At 39.5% G+C, this 21,132-nt stretch overlaps 1 protein-coding gene and 1 long non-coding RNA gene across 3 annotated transcripts in view; one reads left to right on the top strand and one right to left on the bottom strand.

The window, feature by feature from the left end:
• The window catches only part of GRAP2 (GRB2 related adaptor protein 2), a 109,429-nt gene that overhangs the window by 41,886 nt on the left and 46,411 nt on the right, over positions 1–21,132 (bottom strand). The gene's annotated exons all lie outside the window — the stretch shown is intronic.
• Positions 1,143–20,926, top strand: LOC115605640. Its single transcript, XR_003990676.1, has 3 exons — positions 1,143–1,209; positions 2,974–3,094; positions 20,325–20,926. It is a non-coding gene; the product is annotated as an uncharacterized LOC115605640 (long non-coding RNA).

Raw genomic sequence — 21,132 nt, 5'->3', positions numbered from 1 at the left:
GCAGGGTGCAAACCACAAACCGCGCAGGAACTCAGAGGCACTGTAGCTTACTGAGTTGGGTGTGGGACTCTGCTTAGCGTGGTTTTATTCTCCTACTGCAAGGGTTACAGCTGCTCTAGAGCAGTTTCTCTGAAGGCTACACCAGTTTGCTGCTCCAGCTGCATGTCGTGTGCTGGGGCACCCCATAACTTGCTCAACGCTCAGTTGTTTAAGATATCTGTCTGGAAAGCACTGGCCCCTTTGGACACAAGTACTGATCTGCAGGAGGAAGCCATCAAAGGTCTCCTAAAATGTGCCTTCTTCTCTAATAGAGGGTGACAGTTGTGGTCGTAAGCTACCAGCATTTGAACTTGTGGGGCACCTCTACTGCTACACATCCTGTTTGATGTGACAGAGTCGATGGGTGCATACACACAGTGCACCCACATGTAAAGATGTGCTTGTATCTCTGTAAGCTTACACAGGCAAATACAAAGACCACCTTGTGCCTGTGCAGACACAGGCCAAGGGGGAGTTGATACAAGAAAGATTCCAAGATTACATCAGATTCTGTGATGAGTGTGACTTGGGGTTCTGTCTTCAAGCTGTGAGAAAAGAGGTATGAAAACCTGATTCTTACAAGAACACAAAAAAGGCACATTTGCCTATTCAGTTGCTGCATCAGTTTAGTCAGTAGCAGGGGTTCATTGCGGGAAGCTGGTGGCCTGGACAGAGCAACTGCGGTCTACCAAAAGCAATAATGATTTGTCTGGCCAACACCTGTGTTACGGCTCTTTCAGATGGCAAAATATTTATGGAGCACATAAATGCCACCAAAATGAAAATAAAACTGTAATGATGGCTTTCTCCTCAGGTGAGACAAGGCTGAAAAGACGCTGCTGGGTTACTGCCCTAAGCTGTCCCCCCACACCCCTGCCAGTGCCTCCTCCTGACACCCCTACAGAAAATGGCAGGGGTCTCCCATCCCTCGCAGCAGGGGTGGGAAGCCAGGCAGGGGTGGGGCTTGAGGAGTGATTGGCAGCCCCTCTGAACACAAGAACCCTATGGGGGGAGGGGGGAGGGTTGTTTGAAGGCATTCTGGTTGGATGAGGAGAGAAAGGGGGTGGGTGCTTGCAGGTGATTGGCAGCAGTTAGATCTTCCCAGGGAAAAGGCTGCTCAACAGTCGCTGCTGCTGAGGTCCGCTGAGGAAACAAGGAGCAGAGATGGGGGTAAGGAGAGGGTTGATCCTGGTGGTGTGAGTCCACCCCTGTGTCCTCACCTATGTCACCCCATTGTTAATTAACTCCGCATATTAATTACACCGGGGCAAGAGTTACCCCTGCCCTGCGCTCATTCTGTTGCTGCCAGGGCTTGGCCTCCTGAAAAGCTGTTTTCCTCCCACCTTTTCCTCCCTCAGAGCTCTCAGAGATCCAGTTTTTCCTCCTACCTGAGGGCTGCCAGGAGCGAGCAGGGCCCCTGTGGGAGAGGGGACATGGGAAAACTGGTTCCTACTGAAGAGCAGAAAGTCCCCTTAGGAAACAGAGCCCTGGCCCTGGCCCATGGGCTGCCTGGTACTGCATTTCAGCCATTAGCACCAGCATTTCAGAGAAAAGTAAAAAAGAATTCACATCAAGTGAAATTTCTCCTTGCAGCCATGACTCTAAGACCAGTTAGAAACATAACCTAAATTCTGTCAGGTAGACCACAAGCCAGGAAAAGACCATTTGCAGTGGCTGAAATAGATTCATAAATGACTGAGTTCTTGAGTCAATGAGATCCACATGCCCTGATTTCTTGAAACCACTTTTCTTCCTTGTTTGAGGATCTGGATGGGATTCCCTTTCCTTGAGTGTGGTTCAGATCTTGGCCAAATGGTCCATGGTTTTTCCAGCCTGCAGCAAAAAAGCAGCTGAAAAAAGTTTCAACTCCTAATTATTGTTGACTTTGAAGAACAAGCAGACAGATTATTCGGGTTCTATCTGCATCCCTCAAAAGAGCATAGGTATAACAGATAGAAATGGGAAACATTTAACTGATAGTATGGAAATATCTAATACTGAAAGAAGTATTTTTAATATCTTTTGTCCAAAAAGTTACAGAAAAGGATTCAGCTGTTTTGTGAATTTCTATTAGATCAGTCTTTTGCCATTTTTAATGGTCTAAGTGCTTTGAACATGAAATGTTCTGATTTTTCAGCTTAAAACAGGTCTTTATCTCAAAATTACTTTGAGATAGAAAAAGGCAAAAACACCTTAAACAGTGAAAAATATTTTGGGCAAAACACAACTTTCCATTTGGCCTAAGATAAAATACTCTATTCAGCTAAAAACATTTTTTGTTTTGCATTAGAGATGTCAATCTTGCAAGCAAACTGAAAATCAGTTGTATATGCAGCATTGTAGCACTAATCACACAGAGTTGGCTCAAGAATGGAAACACAGAATGCAAGAATCAAATGTTGATGTCTTGTCAACTAAAACTAAGACCTAAACAGTATTCAGATTCATTTATATGTCATGATTTGCCTGACATTAACTGACAAACAAAAGCAAAAGACAGGAAATCAATGCATTACTATATCCAGGCTTCAGGCCTTTCCAAATCAAGCCTTCAAATCAGTGGCTTGATTTGAATATTATTTAAATGTGAACGTAATTTTATATTTCAGTTTGGAGGTTTTTTTTTCCTCCCCTTGTCAGAGGAGGATCTTGTTTTAGTTATGATTCAACTATTTTGATGTATCTTATGCCTAGCACATCCTACCCTTTTAATGCCTTAGAGTATTGGATAAATAACTGCAACTGAACATTAAGAGTATATGATTTGTTGATGTAGAAGTCCTGTGTAGTATTGCCCCCGAAATACTTGTATTGTAATGCTGTGTCACTGTAGGATATTCTTTTTTCACCTCTGAAATATTCCTGAGCTCCTCCAGTGAGGGGGAAATATATGCTGGCATTGTTCATGTTGTTTTTTCTTTTTTATGCATATAGAACTTCAAGCTGTCACTCCTGAACTTTTCACCATTTACTAAAACCAAACAAACAGAAGAATCATAGAATTCAAATCAGAGCATGGCCTACCCGTCAAAATCCTAGACCTACAAAAATCAAAGTGAGTGGGGACCCAGCTAAGGAAAACATGTAGTAAGTTTTCTGTTAAAGCAAGTTATGATTGCAGAAGGATTATCTAATCGACTTGTAAAACAAAGCAATTTAGTGTGTGCTGCCATATAACCAATGTCATAGTGCAACTCTGTCAGAGAGGGAAAGAGAGAAACATACAAAGGCAAAAGAGGAATCTCATGATTGAAGTTTTTAATAGCTTCATTGAAACACATGATAAAATCACTTTCTCTCAGCAGGAGAGAGACAGATAAAAATGGACTCCATTTGAAGTGCAAACAACAGACACAGAGAGTTGTAAAACATAAAGCATCCTTCTCATAAAGATCCCACTTTCTCTCAGTTCCAAGTGTTTGCAACTGTCTCTCCCTGTGAAATCTTAATTAAACCAATATATTTCCCATCTAAGTTGTTTGAAGATGTGTGTAGTTTGATAAAAAGGTTAATTAGCTCTATTCTTTAAAAAAATTAAAAGGTACCATTTCGATCTTTTGCTTGAAATTCATGCTTATCCAAGCATTAAAAGAAGATATCCCTCAATCTGGACTGTGGTAGCTGGCAGAGAGGAGAAGGCATAAGTGGGGCTGTGGGGAGGGGGCTCAGATGGAAAACAAACACTTTTTATGAATTTTAATATTTTTACCTTTTGTTCTCATAAAGCATATTATAGATTGTCTCCCTTCTTGAGGCTGGGTGTTTGTCAGGGCTTGAAATCAAATTGATACATGATGAAGGCAGACCCTTCTCTGGTGACTCAGCTCAGAATTGCACAGAAATCTACCCTGCCTGATGCTAACTAATAAAAGGAAGGGAGGGGAAGAGGAACATCTCATTAAGCTGTGAAATTATGCTTGTGCAATTCACAAGCATTATTTAAATCACTTGGAGGCTGCATTCCCTTTTTATGCTATTACTGCATTGGCTAAAATGCACCTTGTATTGAGTATACCAGTTGAAAAAGGTGACACATCCAAGGAGATCAGTCTAGAAACACTGTTGTTACAGTTTACCAGAGGAATTCACAGACAAATGGAAGCTCTTGTTTTAATTCCTTCATCTCTGTGCTTGTTTCAGCTCTCTGCTATTGTTTAGAGCCCTTCAACAAATTTGTAAACACAAAGGTTGCAGTAGATTGACATGAGACATTTCCTTCCCTTCTCCCTAGCTGCAGATATTGTCCTTTTCTTGTAACGTAACTTTCACTGGATCTGACATTTGCATTTGGATCTTACTATAGGTGTGATCAAAATGCTGGCTACAGCAGCACCATAAGTCAACTGAAACTGTGGTTTAATAGTGAAGGTGTTAGGCTATGTTTAAACAAGCTTACTGGAAAATAAAATTATCCATTTCTTCTTTTACTTGCTAGTTCTCTATGTGTTTTTGGTAGACTTTTCATGGTGAAACACCTGAATACGGTGTTTTCAACCTGTAAGCGTCAAAGCACTTAACTACTGTGGCATCTATTATTGAGTAGAAGCACGCAACTTTCCTTCTACTTTGGTGTCAAACTGTAGTCTCACCAAAAGGAGAGGCTACTTTTATACTCTGCATTTTCCCCTTGGGTCTTTCATGGTTGCTGTATTTTTGGTTAACAACAGTTGAATGGGACCAAAAGGTTATTGCAGAAAGCAGTCTCTTCTATCTTCCTGTTCATCAATTTTGCTGCCGTGGAATCCCAATGTTGGCTGTCTTACACAGATGAAAAATGGAGAATTAAATTATTTCTGTCTCTGCTTCTCTCTCCAGAATTTTAAGTGAATGATATCACAGAATCATTTAGGTTGGAAACGATGCTTAAGATCGAGTCCAACCATTAACCTAGCACTGCCAAATCCACCACTAAACCATGTCTCTAGAGTGCCACATCTACACATCTTTTAAATACCTCCAGGGATGGCAAATCAACTACTTTGCTGGGCAGCCTGTTCCAGTGCTTGACAACCTTATTAGTGAAGAAGTTTTTCCTAATATCCAATCTAAACTCCGCTTCATGCAACTTGAGGCCATTTCCTTTTATCCTATTGCTTGCTACGTGGGAGAACAGATCAACACCCATCTCACTACAACCTCCTTGCAGGTAGTTGTAAGGCCTCCCCTCAACCTGCTTTTCTCCAGGCTAAACAACCCCAGTTCTCTGAGTTGCCCCTTGTAAGACTTGTGCTCTAGGCCCTTCATCAGCTTCACTGGTCCTTCTCTGGACACACTCTGGCACCTCAGTGTCTTTCTTGTAGCGAGGGGCCCAAACTGAACACAGTATTGAAGATGCTGCCTCACCAGTGTTGAGTACAGGCAGGCAATCACTTCCTTAGTCCTGCTGGCCACACTATTTCTGATACAAGCCAGGATGTTGTTTGCCTTCTTGGCCATTTGGGCACACTGCTGGCTTATGTTCATCTGCCTGTTGACCAAGAAGCCCAAGGTCTCTTTTTCCCAGGCAGCTTTCCAGCCACTCTTCCCCAAGACTATAGCGTTGCATGGGGCAAGTGCAGGACCCGGCACTTGGCCTTGTTGAACCTCATACAGTTGATGTTGGCCATTGATCCAGCTTGTCCGGATCGCTCTATGGAGCCTTCCTTCCCTCAAGCAGATCAACACTCCCACCCACCTGAGTGTTATCTGCGAACTTACTGAGGGTGCACTTGATCCCTTTGTCCAGATCACTAATATATTAAATAGACTGGCCCCAATATTGAGCCCTGGGGAACACCACTCATATACTTTATTTTCCTAGATTAATGAAACGAATTGCGCTGGAGAAGGCACTTGGAATCTGTGTATACAACTTCCTAGTTATACGAGTACTAATATGAGAATAGGGTAATTGACGTGGCTGCTTGGTGCAACAATAGTCCAGACAAATTAAGTTTCTAAGCAGCACCTCAGGCGTATATCAGTTAGGAAGCAAGTGCTGAAGCAGTTTCAGCCAGCAGCTTTGCTCATTCTGCAGTTCTGACAGATGTCACTGGTAGAAACAAGTTGGTTTTGAATTTTGATTTTTCCAAGAAATCATACTAAAGATGCCATAATGCACTTAAGACAGTAGAATAAGGCAAAATGCTCACCTGGCCCAGTGTCCTCTAGCTGAGACTAACAGTAAGATCTGTTTACAGAAAATGGGCAAAAAGAAAAGAAACAAAGTGAGCCTTATCTTTACATTCCTTCCAGGAATTGTTCACTGCAACAATCTAGGGACTTATTGAGCCAGGGATTATATTTGAGAAATTATATTTAAGAGCCACTTGTTTTCTGTAAATTTGTCTGTTTATGCTTTTGCCCTTCACTACACTCTATGACAATAAATGCCACAATTTACTTAATGCACAGGATGGAAGAATACTTCCTTCTTTTTGTTTAAAACTACTACATGGTAATTTAGGTAATGTAAGTTTGTTCCTCCTGGAGAGGCTGGGTTATGCTAACTTAATGGGCTTCAAGTCGGTAGTCCAATGAAGTTTATACTTAAAGACAAGACTCAGTGTTTACCACATCTTTACTAATAACATGTAAGTAACTTTTTTTATTTCGTAATTAATCGAATTGGTTGAGAAACTTTGTAGTTTAAGAAACTTGTAACAGCATATAAAAGCTGTTATCTTGATTTTCAATATAATTTCTAGACATTGTTTTTAGCTCTGAACCTGCAAGAAATTCTTGATAATTTCAGTCTAACATCTTTATAGTGAAAAGAAATGGAAATGTCAATCCATTCATAGTAGAAGACTATCCACACTACAGAGACAATTATCCAGTTCATATAAATTATTCCACCTGCTGGCGAGCCCTGAAGAGAATCTAAACATAAAAGGGGCCACAAGAAGTGAACTTCCTGTTGCTCATCCTATTGTAGAGTATTTCTTTTTGCATATTAGTGACACACTGATGGAAGAACAAGAGTCATGTTCTACTCTTGCCCGTATGATAGCTGGTATCTACTAGATAGAGGAATTGTGTATTTTAGGTAGTCATCTGGCATGTTCTATGAGAATCCAGATTCTGAATAGTACTTTTTCTAAGGAAAAGAAAGAAGGGAGCACAAGCGAAACACCATAATTTTAATTCAGAAAGAAAACAAGGGTCTGTTGCCTATATTTTCTATATGATAGATCTTTTTAAAATTTAAATGAAATATCCTGGAACAATTATCAGAAAGTCAAAGTCAGAGAAACAATCTTCTTTTCCTTCCCCCTTCTTCACTAAAAATACAGCACTCTCAATTAGAACTAGGATTATTTACATAGGACACAGAACTGTTCATCAAGTCAATTTGCATTCTGGGGAACAAATAGATGGATTACAGTATTACGTATAAAACTTGTTCCTGCTGTAGTGATCCATGAAATTGCAGTTAATTTTGCTGAAATGGGCCATTATATTTTTAAGAAGTGAAAGAAAATGAGAAATAGGAGGTAAACTGCTAGGAACTGAACTTCAAATACAAGATTAAATTATTAGTAGGAAGGTAGCACTGCTGGGAACAGCATGAGCTGCTTGATGAAGCCACTGACCTGTTGACTTTCAGAGAGAACCAAGTATCCACCTTGCCATAGTAAATTAGATAAATTATTGGTACTGATGGGTCTGTCACATTACACATTCATGTCCCCAGGTGATGTATGTGAAAATGAATTCCTGCTGATACAAACTTCATGCAGCTCTTGCTGGCTCTGAGGTGCCAACAGCATGCATCCGTTCTGTGCAATGAAATAATCACATTCTGATGCTTCTATAGTACAGCTGTGCACAATGATTTTGCTTTATTTTATACTGATAGATGAGATAAATTCAAGACTGTTTCATGATTGCATGAAAATCTGGGGACTATGAAATTAAACCAAGGAGAACTCTAACTGTACCATGAGAATTTGCATTTCAATGCCCTTCTTCTTCCTCTTTCAGCAAAAGGTGGCATATGCTTCCACCTCGTCACTGCTTAACTTGAAAGTAGTATGTGGTTTAATGTGGTTTCAGAACAAGTCAGAAAAAACAACTAATATTTGGTCACTCAGTTCTAAGAGGTTTGTCACTATCTTAGCTAGCTATGACCCTTCACCTGAGTTTTGATAGTATAAAGTCTTACTCCATCCCATTTGCGAAGGAAAATATCTCTCTCAACTTCGAAAGCGCTCTGAAAAGCAATTTGAAAGGCCTGTACCCATCAATGACCAGAAGTAACTACCTGAACTACCAGCTGCAACTCCTATTAATTTGTCCATCAGGTCAGTCTATTTAGGACACCCCAGACCAGAATTCATTAATGTGACAGTACAGAGAGACTAAAGGCCTTATCAGATTCAATGCTTCAAAAACTTATCAGCAATAGAAACAAGGAATGAAAAAGTAACACACAGAGAAAGAAATCTTAATACTGAATTTTTCGGTTTATAATTCTAAGAGAGGAGGAAGCCAAAGGTCTTTCAGCGTCTGCAACCTGTCTGTTGAGGCATTCTGTAGCATATGTTAATGTCTCTGCTCAGCACGCCAAAACCAAGAAAAAATCTGCCTTATCTTCCATTTCCTATAGTTCTTGACAGCATCAGAAGCATTAATATTACAAACAGGCATCAAGATAACTAAAACATAACTAGATTTTGTATCATCTATATTATGCTGTCCCCTAAGAGGATTACATATCAAAGGCTGTTCACCAACACTGTATTTCTCTTAGCTCCCACCAGAATTTCCTGATTCAGACAAACTTCAACCTAAACAGCTCAAACTTAAATTTTAAGGATATATGTGCTAAAAACTTTCATTGATTAAAAATGAAAATGCTTTCCATGCTAAAAAAATGCTATTTGTTAAAAATAAATATTAAAAATACATACAATGCAAAAAGTAAAAACTATAGGTCAGTAGTTTTAGAAAAAGGGGAAAATGGAAGCAATAAGGTAATTGGCTATATTAGAACTCTCTTGTGTAGTCACAAAGAGGGTTGTATTGTGGGTGTTTAAATCTAGCAAACATTTCTCTGGCTCAGTCTATTTGTCTGTTGGCTTAGTCACTGTTTGGTACAACTTGGGTTGACCAAAAGATTTCATTCAAAACTGGAACAGCAGGGTCTATCGATGGTTAGTCTTAAAACAGCTTGACAGAAAGTGAATTGGGATCCCATAATGAGGAAAACAAAATTGCTTTGGGTCAAGACTGAGGTATCTATGCAGAACTAGGAAGAGAGCATCAGTAAGGGAATAACAGTCAGTTTAACACACTCTTGTTCAAACTATGTAATAACATTAGGACTGAAAAGTACGGAGATCAGTACCAGGAGAACAGGCATGCTGTAGAAACTGTAGATTAAACACTCTAAAAAGGTGGGTAGAGATCAATAGAGCGGTTACAGTAGATTTATAATACAGCTTGCTTTATGCTTCATCCTAGCTACAGATGTCTTACATAATTTAGAGACTACCAGTATTCACATAAACTATCTAGGATACATAGGTAAAAGGAGAAACTAATTCTTTCAGTTTAGGCAAGACTCAAAGAAAAGTCCTCCAGTTTCCAGGTGGATCACTACTTTCAGAATAAAATGTCAGGCTGTATTCACTGTGAAATAACATGGGAATAAGATGACTGTATGCTAGCGTTAACTAAATCAGTATGGCTCTGTGCCACAAACCAAAGAGAAATTGCCCACTCGTAGCACATTTTCAGTTATTTTTGTGCAGCTTTTACATATATCAGATATTAGGTCTAAAAAACACGAGTAAATTCTACATAACATTTACACTATAAAATGAAAGGAGGGGAAATGTGTGAATAATTAATATTGCTAGGTGTTAATTTTGTTACAGCATTCAGATAAAATGCTGTAAATCTCATTTGAGCTGAAGTCACAGTAGGAAACTTCACTAAAGAAGCCAGTGCTTAATAGCAGAAAAAAAATCTCCTCAGAATTTCTGGCTTGTTTTTCTAAGAATTAAATGCCAGATATTGAATACAAAGTTACAGGACACAGCTGTTCAAGTTGGCATACCGTCCAAACCAACCAAAGTCAGTGTGTACAGCACGTAGTCTGTTGCTGCACCTTTCATCCTGACCCATCAGTCCTAAATATTTTTGCATTGTAGATGGAGTCAGCACAACATAAAGGATATAATGTTGTCTAGTTTCACCAAGAGAAAAACAGAAGTGCTGCAATTTTTGGACAGGGTGACAACAAATCTTGTGTGATGTGACAAGGTAATTTCAAACAGACAGAAGATTACATCTGTTTTTATTGGTGGGGATGTATGGTCTACTTGCTGCAGCTATTGTGAAGAGAAAGTATATGAAATCCTTGCTAGGCCTTCCTCTGCAATAACATCTAAGATTTATCTGTTTAGCAAATCCAGGTGCAGGGTAGCAGGAGTCAACTCCATGTTTATGTCAGCTATAATGTTATAGCCAACAGTTGGCAGCCATGCCGTGTTTAGTCATTGTGAGGTCTTCAAACAGGGCTTAATGTTTTAATGTTGCCATACCATATGCACTGTAATATCCAATCACCATGGAAGTAGAGTCTAATGTTTCAGCACAGCCAAGCACTATAATCTGCAGCTTTACTGCTGCTTTCCACCTCCCAAGCTTGCTTTCTCCTTCTTACCAGAAAGGAGCCGTAGCCTTCTCTCCCTTCCAGGAAACTTAAACATTTTCAAACAAATAGTTTAATCTGATTTATTTCTCAAGTATTTGGAACACCAGGTAGCTCGTAACAGAAGAAAGTTCAGAAATGAATTTTCTATGTGAGATTAAATCATCCTAATATAAAAGAAATTCCTAACAGCATTTCAGTAATTCCAGATTGCAATGTAAAGCTTAAAACAGACTTGCATGGGAATCACCAGAATCCTTGATATGATTAGATTTTCTCCCCCCCACTAAACTCTGTTTATAGTTAACTGGGGAAAATTAATAATCATACCAAAACTAAGAAACTGAAAAATCAAGGTGCCTCCAGTGTGTGCTACACAATGTCTTAAAGAATGTGTCCGTCACTCATAGCCCTTTAGCTTTCCTTTTCAAAGCAAAAAGATGCTGAAAGATACACCTATCTAAGCTCTTCATAACACAGCAAAGGAAGGTTTATTTTGTTGTTTTTGGTTTTTTTCCATTATGATTCCTACAAGTATGTGCAACAATCCAAATATATTCAGATTTCCAAAGGCAGTCATCCATTCCTTCCTCTCAGGTCCAGCTATGCACTTGTGGAGGAAGTTGTATTATGTAGCCCCAGTGGAGACCCTAATAAATTTTAGAAGGCTGAACTGTTTTTTTTCCAGTGTAGCTCCCTTAATCTCATGGTTGAAGCTCTAGGGAAAAGTAGGCAGGAATCCATGCTGGGGAAGACAGGAGAAGGGAAGTTGTGATATTGTCCGCTTCGACAACTGCCAACCATTGGATGCATTTATCTGTAGTACAAAATCGTACCCTTTTACACAATTCTGGCAATGATGAGGTACTTTAAAGCATATGAAATTGCTTTGCATTCACATCCGCTCTAAGAACATTTTGCATTGCCAGGACTATGTGAAAAACTGTAGCGCAAACAAGAAGTAGACCAAATACATGCACAAGTCACCAGTAGCTTCCTTTGATCAACTGTGTCTGTAGAAAATGTGCTGGGTAAGGGTGATTTTATTCTATTTGCTGAGAAGTTATAGAAGACAGTGAATTTAAACCTTTTTGATCAGTGCAGCCCTAAAGATTGTACAGTTTAGTTGCAGTCTTTTGCACAGAAAAAGTAAGTATAATGATGGTAGTCTTAACTTTTCCAAGCTCTCAGATCTGTTAGAAGGAGATGATGCAGTTGGTAGATGTACCTTGAAAATTTGGATGAAAGCCTGAGAACCCTTTATTACAGATAAGTTAATATAGCTAATAAAAGTTGCATCAGCTTTCTTCAATATTCTATAGCAGTTACAATATGGATGTGCAGATCCTAGCATAAAAGTCTCACTTAACTAGATTGAATGTGGTTACAAAGACATTCTCACTGGCAGTAACAGAGATAATGAAATATGCTCAGATAATAGTGCATGACAACTGTCCCCTTAGGAGCTAGGCAAAAAAAATGTGGTCAGCTCACCCAGCAATCATCCCAATGAGTAAAAGTTTTAAAAGAGAGAATGCATTTAGTTACACAATCTTAGCAACATACGGTTAAAAGCTGAAGGAAAACACGAAGTGTGAAAACTTTATTTAAATAACATGATTTTTGTTGTTCTTTGTTTTTAAATATTAGAAATTCCAGTTTAAACTCCCCTTGGAGCAATAAAGAAGATATTTTTTCCTGTTGTATGTCAGCTATACCTGTATTTTATCAATCTAAAAGGTTTTAATTTTCTGTAATGTAGGTGTTACCATCTTCAGTGGTATACGAGTCTTCTAACTTTTCATAAGATGACCACACGTGGAGAAAGCTCAAAACACAGCCTCAGATACTATTACAAGTGTCCTGGCATTTTTAGACTGATCCACCACTTGAGACGCTCGGCAAGGGTTACCTGAAAAGATAGTATTCTATATGCCTTTAACTAAATCCCAAGAATAAAGGTAGGTTTTCTCCACCATAACCAGAAACGACATAGCCCTCTCTATCTGTTTGGGGAGGGGATGTCTCCTATCAGCTTCTCTCCTTTTGCCATAAATTATATCAATAGCCCTCCCTTATTGCCTTCTTACCCTGACAGAAGATTGGATTGTTTTGTGGTTGAGTCACTGCACTAGATACAGGCTTACATTATTATTTCTGTCACAGATTTCCTATGTAGTCTTGGACGAATAATCTCTTTATTCCTCCAGCGGTAAAATGAGGCTAACACATCTCAAACTCATAAGGACATTCTGAAGATCAGTTGATTAGTCTTTGTGAGACACCCTGATATTAGGGAACAGATGCTTCAAAAAAGCCAGTAAATATACAGCGATCTTTGATTTCTGGTCTTCCACAGCTTTTTTTAAAAAAAACTTTCCACTTAATAAATCCCAGCTGGATGACTGTTCTTTTTTACTCAGTAGCTCTCATATTAGTTTTCTAAGGTGGAGCCAATTTTCTTCCCTTCTCCTTTTTGGAGCTCTTTACCATTTGCTGGTTTAGTATAACATATCCTTTCCAAACATTTTTATTTGCAACTTTATATCCTCACATTCCCAAGTGCCTTATAAATGCATGAATGTAAAAAAGCTTCAAACAAAGAAATAAGACTGCTGCAGGGGTACCACATAGCAGACAGATAAACAAGCTATTAAATAGTTAGCTATATGGTCCCTTCATGATTATATTGGAACACCCACCATGGGAGGTCTGAGAGAAATACCATATACTCTATAGAACGTGCAGGGAAGAGCTTTTAGTTATGTATAATGTAATATGATTAAGACACTAAGATTCACTTCCTATTCTTTTAAGTGTAATCTAGGATAATCACTCCAAGTAATAAGGATTTTGGGGTTTATATCTCATCCATATCTAGTTGCATTACAAGTGTCCTGGCTTTTTAGCCAGGACATAGCTAGTTGCAAGGTCAGCAGCTTTTATGGATGTTGATATAATAGAAACGCAGAGACGTATTCTGTATACTAAGTTTTCATGACCCTTTTTAACAAAGTTCTTCATGGAGACTCCTAGCTGAGAACTAACAAGGCATGTTCCTAATAGTCTAAGTGAAATATGGAGGTAAGAATCCAAAGTGGGTGCATATACAACCTCTGTCAATTTAGGAAATGTTCTACACTACTGCACACCTCTCTGCTGAGCTGGATTCTGCAATGAAGGGTATGGGGGCTTGCTACCTTCTCTAGGAAAAACACTATGATTCAGGACACTGCCTATATGAGAAAAACTATCAAAAGCTTTCATACAGCATAATTTGAAGTAGCCAACAAAAGAACACACACTAAGTAACAGCAACATCTTTTCATTTTCCTTCTGTGTTTTTTCACATTCATCTTAAGAATGAAGATTTCTCTCAAGAAAACTCAATCCTGAAAGTTAGTTTTTCAACTACTATCTACTCTCCCGTTTTGCTCCATGTGTTATGGGGCACATGTCTGACAATGCTGCAATAATGTTCCTTTTAAAGTAGTAACTAGAAATGAGGGAGGAGATGTTGATCCTGGTTTGCTGGGTGTTTGCTCATCTGTATAATTTTCACATAAGTGAGCAAAACAACCCAGCTTCTTATATTCACATTTCCCCTGCTAAAAAAGGAAGCGTGTTTCAGACAACTGGGGATATAAACACAGAAGGCAGCAGGTAAGAACAGGAGGGCTATGCCTAACTGTGAATCTGTCTGGTTTTGTCAAATATCATAAAGAGTTATAAAATCTGTTAGTATTCAACTCCAGGCATCGGCAGTTGGCATTGCAGTTAATGGACCGAATGATTCCTCATAGGCATTTTTCTACCCAATTAACTCCAGGAAATTTAACACCTGTGTAAAAAGTATCACCCCTCCCCCCAATAATTTAAAAAAAATTCTCAGCAGAATATTTTTCTAAGGCAGCATCCATGGCACATCAAAACCAGCTTTTCCAGCACCCTGGCAAGCAGTGGTAGCCCAAGAAAGACAAGTTCTTTGAAAATATCACCAGAGACCTATTTTATAGATAAGTGATGTATTTAGAGGGGAAGAGTTGATGGATATCTAACAGATTTATTTTTAGTCATCATTCTATTCGCCCACCTTCAAAGTAACCAACAAATAGCTAACCACTGGTATTAACAGTCGAATACTCCAATCGAGGATGTTATCTCAGGGGCAGAGTTGTGGGACCCAAACAACTGAAATGAAGGTAGTGATTTTATCTGTCATCTTTCCCCTCTGGTACAAATGCAGTAAGAACTTGGACTTAACCATGTCTTGCTGAGCGTCTACCACATTCCCAAATACAAGGGACCATGGTGGTTTCTTGACTGGCTTCCACTGACAAACATCTATTGCAACAAGTGTACAAACTGCTATTTAAAATTACATTAGAGATAAAACTGCACAGTTTGAGCATTAAAGCTTTCTCTGGGTCCTCTGTTGATCTGCTGAATCTGCAAAGAATGATATACAGCTCAGAACACTTCAGGACAGTTTTTATTGGGACATTGTGGTATCTTGGGGTAAATATTATTTCACATTGCAAAGCTGCATTCTGAGATCCCAGTGAGACACCTGTTTTGAATTGTGTCATGTACTCACTCACATTTGATACTGTCTTACATCATGGGTAATCCTGTTTAAATCTATCAGGCACTTCCTAATATGAATAAAAATATCAAATAAAAATATTTGATTCAGCAACACAGACAGGAGATTAGGCTTGTTGACTGAATTAATCTGGCAACTGGCTACCAGCCAGCAGAAATGAAGCCCCCCTAGAATGTTAAATGCTGTGTAATTTGCAGGACTATATCTATTAATAGTGAATGCATAATAATGTATATTTATAAAATTGTGCGGGCATTCCTGGGCAAAACTCCTTACCCCCTTAACGCTACATTGGATGCCTGGCTGCTAGTTTCTGCACAAAAAGACTATTTTTAAACTAGTTACTTAGTATCTGGTTATCGATGTCTTACATCTGTCAAGTGTAAGAAATATTTCACCTAGATAGTTAAAATATTCACGTTGGAAGCTGTTTTATACATAAATATACCATCCATGTTACTCAAAAAAATTTCAAAGCGTTGAAGAATCAGTCATCTTCAAGATAAGTCAAACATGGCTGTGCTCTTCCCTTAATATCAGAAATAGGGAAGGACACTGGTATGACCTATAATGAAACTGGCAAACTGAAGAAAAAAAAAGAATCTATGAAATTATCAAGCAGCTACTCATTCCTTAGAGTTTACAGTAGAGAATACAGACCATGGCTGGATCTGAATTCAGCTGCTGGGTAAATGAGATTTTCAGCAATTGAATTGCAGAGCAGCAGGAGAACAGAGAATAAAAAAAAAAAAAAAAAAAAAAAAAAAGGAAGAAAATTCAAACCCAAAAGACTTTATGTATCCTCAGAGAAGTTCTTTTAAAACAAATTGTAACCAGTTGTAACTCTACACTGTCTGACTCTGAAGACATATTCTCCAGCCAAGGCAACTAATTCTTTGTGCACTCGGGAGGGGATAAATATACCCCCAAATATTTTATGATATCTTGTGAGGAAATGTAGCTGTTATTCCTACCTGCCTGTGGTGATTATTTCAGTGGGTTCTGTGAAGTTCTGCTGTAGCTGATGTGCCACCTTCTTGAACACAAATAATTTCCTATAAATTGTGCCTGCTCTTCAAAGAGGTTAGGCAATATGACTCTTTGTTTTGTTTTTTTTTTTTTTAATATTGTTATATTATGGCAATATTCCACCATATTCTTGCCAAGTTTCTTATTAGTATCAGCAGCATCCACCACAATCCAACTCTTCCCTCTGCTCAGCAAGCTGCCTTCTCAGCGGATGATGAAACTTGGCATGGACAAAGAGCAAATCTTATTAGTGATGTCCACATGTGCTGCGCAAGGGCTCATCCGTGATCTCCAGATGCTGAAGGAAGATGTGCAACCTGATTACAAAACAGTATTTTGTAAAGGGTTCATCTCTATGGTTGCTCAGTCAGCACAGGCAAAGCTTACACATGTCTTTTTTAAAATGGTTTGAGATAGTATCTGCTTCAGTCCATTCTGATTTCCACACATAGCCCACAGGAATTTAGGAAAGCAGAGCTTCCCTTTCCCTACTTTTTCATGCTTTGTAATACTAATACTTAGCATTTAGAAAGCACTTTACTGTTTCAAATTACTGTCTAATTAAATATCACTGTAAGATACTAACTCCCCTAAAAAGGTAACAGTTATTCAGGCATAGTACTGAGCAATGATATCTGATAATTTGCACTTCTGTTCTAAAAATAGGGAACCACTGTGATTTCTTGCAATAGGATAGCAGCAGGGAAACACTGATTTTTTAACAGCAATGACATTAGGCAGTACTCTCTCTCATGTTATAGGCCCTAATTCTTATTGGTGGGAGCACTAGCGTAAGGCAACGTAAACAGGTTTTCAGGTGTTTGAATATCACCGGATAGTTTCATTTCCAATTTTGCATCCTGCGCCATGTTCCCCAGTTGCCTGCATGTCAGAACACTCCTGAGCTCCAGCTGGAACCAAAGTTCTCCTTGTAAGGAAGCCTGAACACACTACAGATGTGATGGTGGGCCATGCCTAGAGCAGCCTATTCTAAGGTGTCCTGACAGTCCTTCCTGGTATGGCTCAGAGCATGAGTGAAATGTTGTCAGCAACAAACTGTAAAAACACAGTGCTGGCAAACTGAACATCAGCCTTAACATTATATGGTCATCTATGACAGAATCACAAAATGGTTGGAAAAGGAAGTGACCTCTGGAGACCATCTCATCCAAATCTATGCTCAGGCAGGGCCACCTAGAGCTCAGGACCGTGTCGATACAGCTTTTGAATATCTCCAAGGTGGGAGACTCCACAACCTCTCTGGGCAGCCTGTGCCAGTGTTCGGTTGCCCTCACAGTAAAAAGGTGTTTCTTGATGTTCAGATGGAGCCTCCTGTATTTCAGCTTGTGCACATTGCCTCTGGTCCTGTCAGTTAAAGGGGAGGGAATAGGCTGCATTGAGCTAAGAAGATGGAAGCTAATCCATGTATTTCATTCCTGTTTCCAACTGAAGTGCATAGACAGGACTATACCTCTGAGAGCTTTGGTTAATTTTGGGGAAAGAAGGATGCAATTCTTGCAGCTCATGCTGAAATGTCCTCAGCACTGTCAGCCACTTCTGAATGGAGGATTTAGCATTGAACATGTCTTTAATTCCAAAGATGCAAGGTATTAGTTTTAGTCAACTTGACAACATTTTTCTTCCAAAATTTAGCCTTCAAACCCACAAATCTCAGCAGAAGTATCACACAAATCTTTAAAACTGGGCAGCAGCTAGGACCTGCTACTTTTAACTCTCTTTTAACCTTTGCTGAGCTGCCGTTTGTTAAATTGCTGCCACAGCTAATTTATTGCCCTTCCCAGCATTACCACTTACTACCTACCCTTAGGACCATACAAACACATATAGCCCCTCTCTCTACTCTGTCACTGTCCCATAGGCAGCTGGATGGTGCCTGCAGCCATTGAGAAAGGGAGCTCCACACCTCCCATTCTCTGTCTTAAACTTATCTCAAAATAAATTTTCTGATTCATGTGCCCATTGGCTGGGTTTTTTTTTTTTTTTTTTGGGGGGGGGTGTGTTGGTTGATTTTTTTGGGTTTTTTTTTGAGGGGGGTGGTGGTGTTTATTTGGGGTTTTGGGGGGTTTTTTTGTTTTGGTGGTTTTTTTTTTCCTGCCTCCTTTGGGAAACTTTTGGGGCTTTTCTTTTTGCATAAGATTGCATAAGCCTCAACAGGCTTCCCTCAGTGGGAAGCTGGGCTAAAAAAAAAAGTCAAAATATATTAAGTATCATATCTCAGATTAGAGTCTGCAAGCATTGATATGTAAACCTTTTTGCTGCCTTTTTTGAGCAATGGAGCAAATGTGTATGATAAAGGAAAGAGCAGGTCCTTTAGAAGTGTAACTGAACCCAACTGGCTCCCTGCGAGCTTGTGAGAATCCTTTTCACATGTAGACTTCAAACCTGTGATGGGGTCTATAGGATGCAGGAGTGAACAAATCTAAGGTTTAGCATCAGAAGAGGCAGACTCTGAGCATAGCAGAAAAGCTGAAGGCCTCACTTTGATTTGTAGGCACCAGCTCTTACACCTATAATAATTAATTTCATTGATATGGCTGAGATCAGTTTCTCCTTACCAAAAAAGTGGAAGGAAAACCTTCAAATGAAACAGAAGAAAATCCTCTCATTATGAGCCTACAACACCTAGACTGAAAAATATTTTACTATCATCCTGGTAGGACTGCTGTTGTCACAAAAGCAGCTGAACCACTCCACTCTAGCAAAATAAGCTTTCTTACAAGACACGAAATGTACTGGGAAGTTGCATGTGAGGACCTGTGCTATTAAGGATAAGGAACATATTGCATTGCAGCCAGCTGACTTACAACACAGAACAAGCGCTAGTTAAATGGACCATGTCTTTTAAAACAATAAACTGAGCAGGAGCAGCAGCACGGGGACAAGTTTGTTCTATTGGCATATGTAAGAAGCAAGCCAGTTCAATGTAGCACGATGAGCCACTGCTGGCAGGGAAACACATCTGAGAGTAACTCCTACCTCCTCAATATGCTGTGCTGTGGGGAGGAAAGCATGCTTTTTGGTATGTGGAGGCAAACCCAGGCTTGGAAGTGCTCCCAACAGTGAGATGGCAGCATGGGGTGAGCTGGACAAACCAGGCGAGTGCTGGGGCACTGATGCAGGCAATAAGGCTGCAGCAAAGCCAGCACTGCTGTGCCTTCACTGCTGCCAAGCCCATGGCCTCAGAGCTCACACAAGCAGTGACACCCAGCCATGACCACAGCTTGCCATGAGAGCATGGGTAACCTTCAAAAAGAGCAAGGGGATAAACAGTGCATTTGGAGAGTTGTTAGACCATAAAGAGACGTGAGGAGGAGACAGAAGCAAAACCCTCCCCAGGTGCAGCGGTGATAACTGCATCGGCACAAGGAGAGAATCTTGCACACATGGGACCGGATTTATAACTAGCACGAAATGAAGTAGCTCTGTTGAGATCAACACAGTGCTGCTTCACATCATATGAGGATCTCCCCATTGGAATAAATAAGCCTTTAGAAAAGCAGGCTCCCATTTAGTTTGCTGAGTCCTGCCCCAAATACAGACTTTTTTTGCAGAGCGTTCCCTCTCTGCGGAGCTGCATGGTCATATGACCACTGAAGAGCACATGAGCTCTTACGGTGGAAAAGCAAAGATCTAGAAGAAAAATTGAATGTTACTATGAAACAAAAATGAATATCCTAAATCTGCCTATTAAAGACAAACTATAACTGTTATTTAAGCCACCTTGTGTATTGTTAAATTACAACACACCACCTTTTCCTCCCTGACAAGCATGAGTGACAGTTCTATACTTTGGAGTTTTATAAGACAAAACCAGAGCAAGGAAAATAGTTCTGCTGTGCTCAATAAATGTATGCAAATAACCACAGCAGGAAATTACCATTAATAAAGTCCAGTTAGAAAGACATCTCTCAGATTACTCAGTGTTACTTCTCTTCCCATTTTAAATTTTTAGAACTCTAACCATCTTTTTTCTGAAACTTCACGCAGACAGGACTTTTCCTGGGAGCAGCAGATCCTACCTTGCTGAAGACCAACATATCTGGTTGGGTGAGATCAAATGGTGTCAAGAAAGATGAAGTCCAAATCTCCCTGAGATAAATCATTCACTACACTTCAAATATAGGAACAGGTACATGAGTTTACTGTCAAAATGATATCATTCAGACAATATAAGAATAGTACAAAATCAGACCAAAGGTTCCCCTAGTTCAGTATCGTCTGATAAGCAGTAGAAGAACATAAGTACTATCTTGAAGCTGGATAAATTCTAGGTGGCCTTTTCCTGAAACAACTTTCCAGCTTCAAGTCACGTAATAGCATGAAGGAACTGACACAAAGGGTATATGTAGAGCATCATGTTCAGTAGCCACAAATGTATTTGTCCTCTGAATTTGTTCAGTCTGGTTTTTAACCTGTTTCTTCCCTTGGCCTCTTCAAAACCCTGTGGTGCTGAATTTCACAATTATATGCTGTGGGGAAAGGTGTTGCTTTCTGTTTGTATTAAAGCTAATTTATTATGGCTTATAAATTCATTGGGTGCCTATTAGTTCTTGTGTTGCAAGAAATAAATATTCACTTTCTCTGTTTCACATGTCTTTCATAGATCTGCACAATATCTCTTGCTTTTTTTCCAAGTTAGTGAAACCATTTAGTACTTTCTCCTCTATAAACCACTGTAGACCTTAAACCACACTTGCTTTCCTTCCCTGTAATCTTTCTAGTTCTTTGCAATTGTCAAGGTTGAAAATGAACCAGGAATTCTTACAGTACCACAATGATTTCTGTTTTATTCTGT

This window comes from Strigops habroptila, chromosome 3, assembly GCF_004027225.2.
Source record: "Strigops habroptila isolate Jane chromosome 3, bStrHab1.2.pri, whole genome shotgun sequence".
NCBI lineage: Eukaryota > Metazoa > Chordata > Aves > Psittaciformes > Psittacidae > Strigops > Strigops habroptila.
The sequence above is the reverse complement of the archived record's forward strand: the minus strand, read 5'-3'. Positions and strand labels throughout refer to the sequence as shown.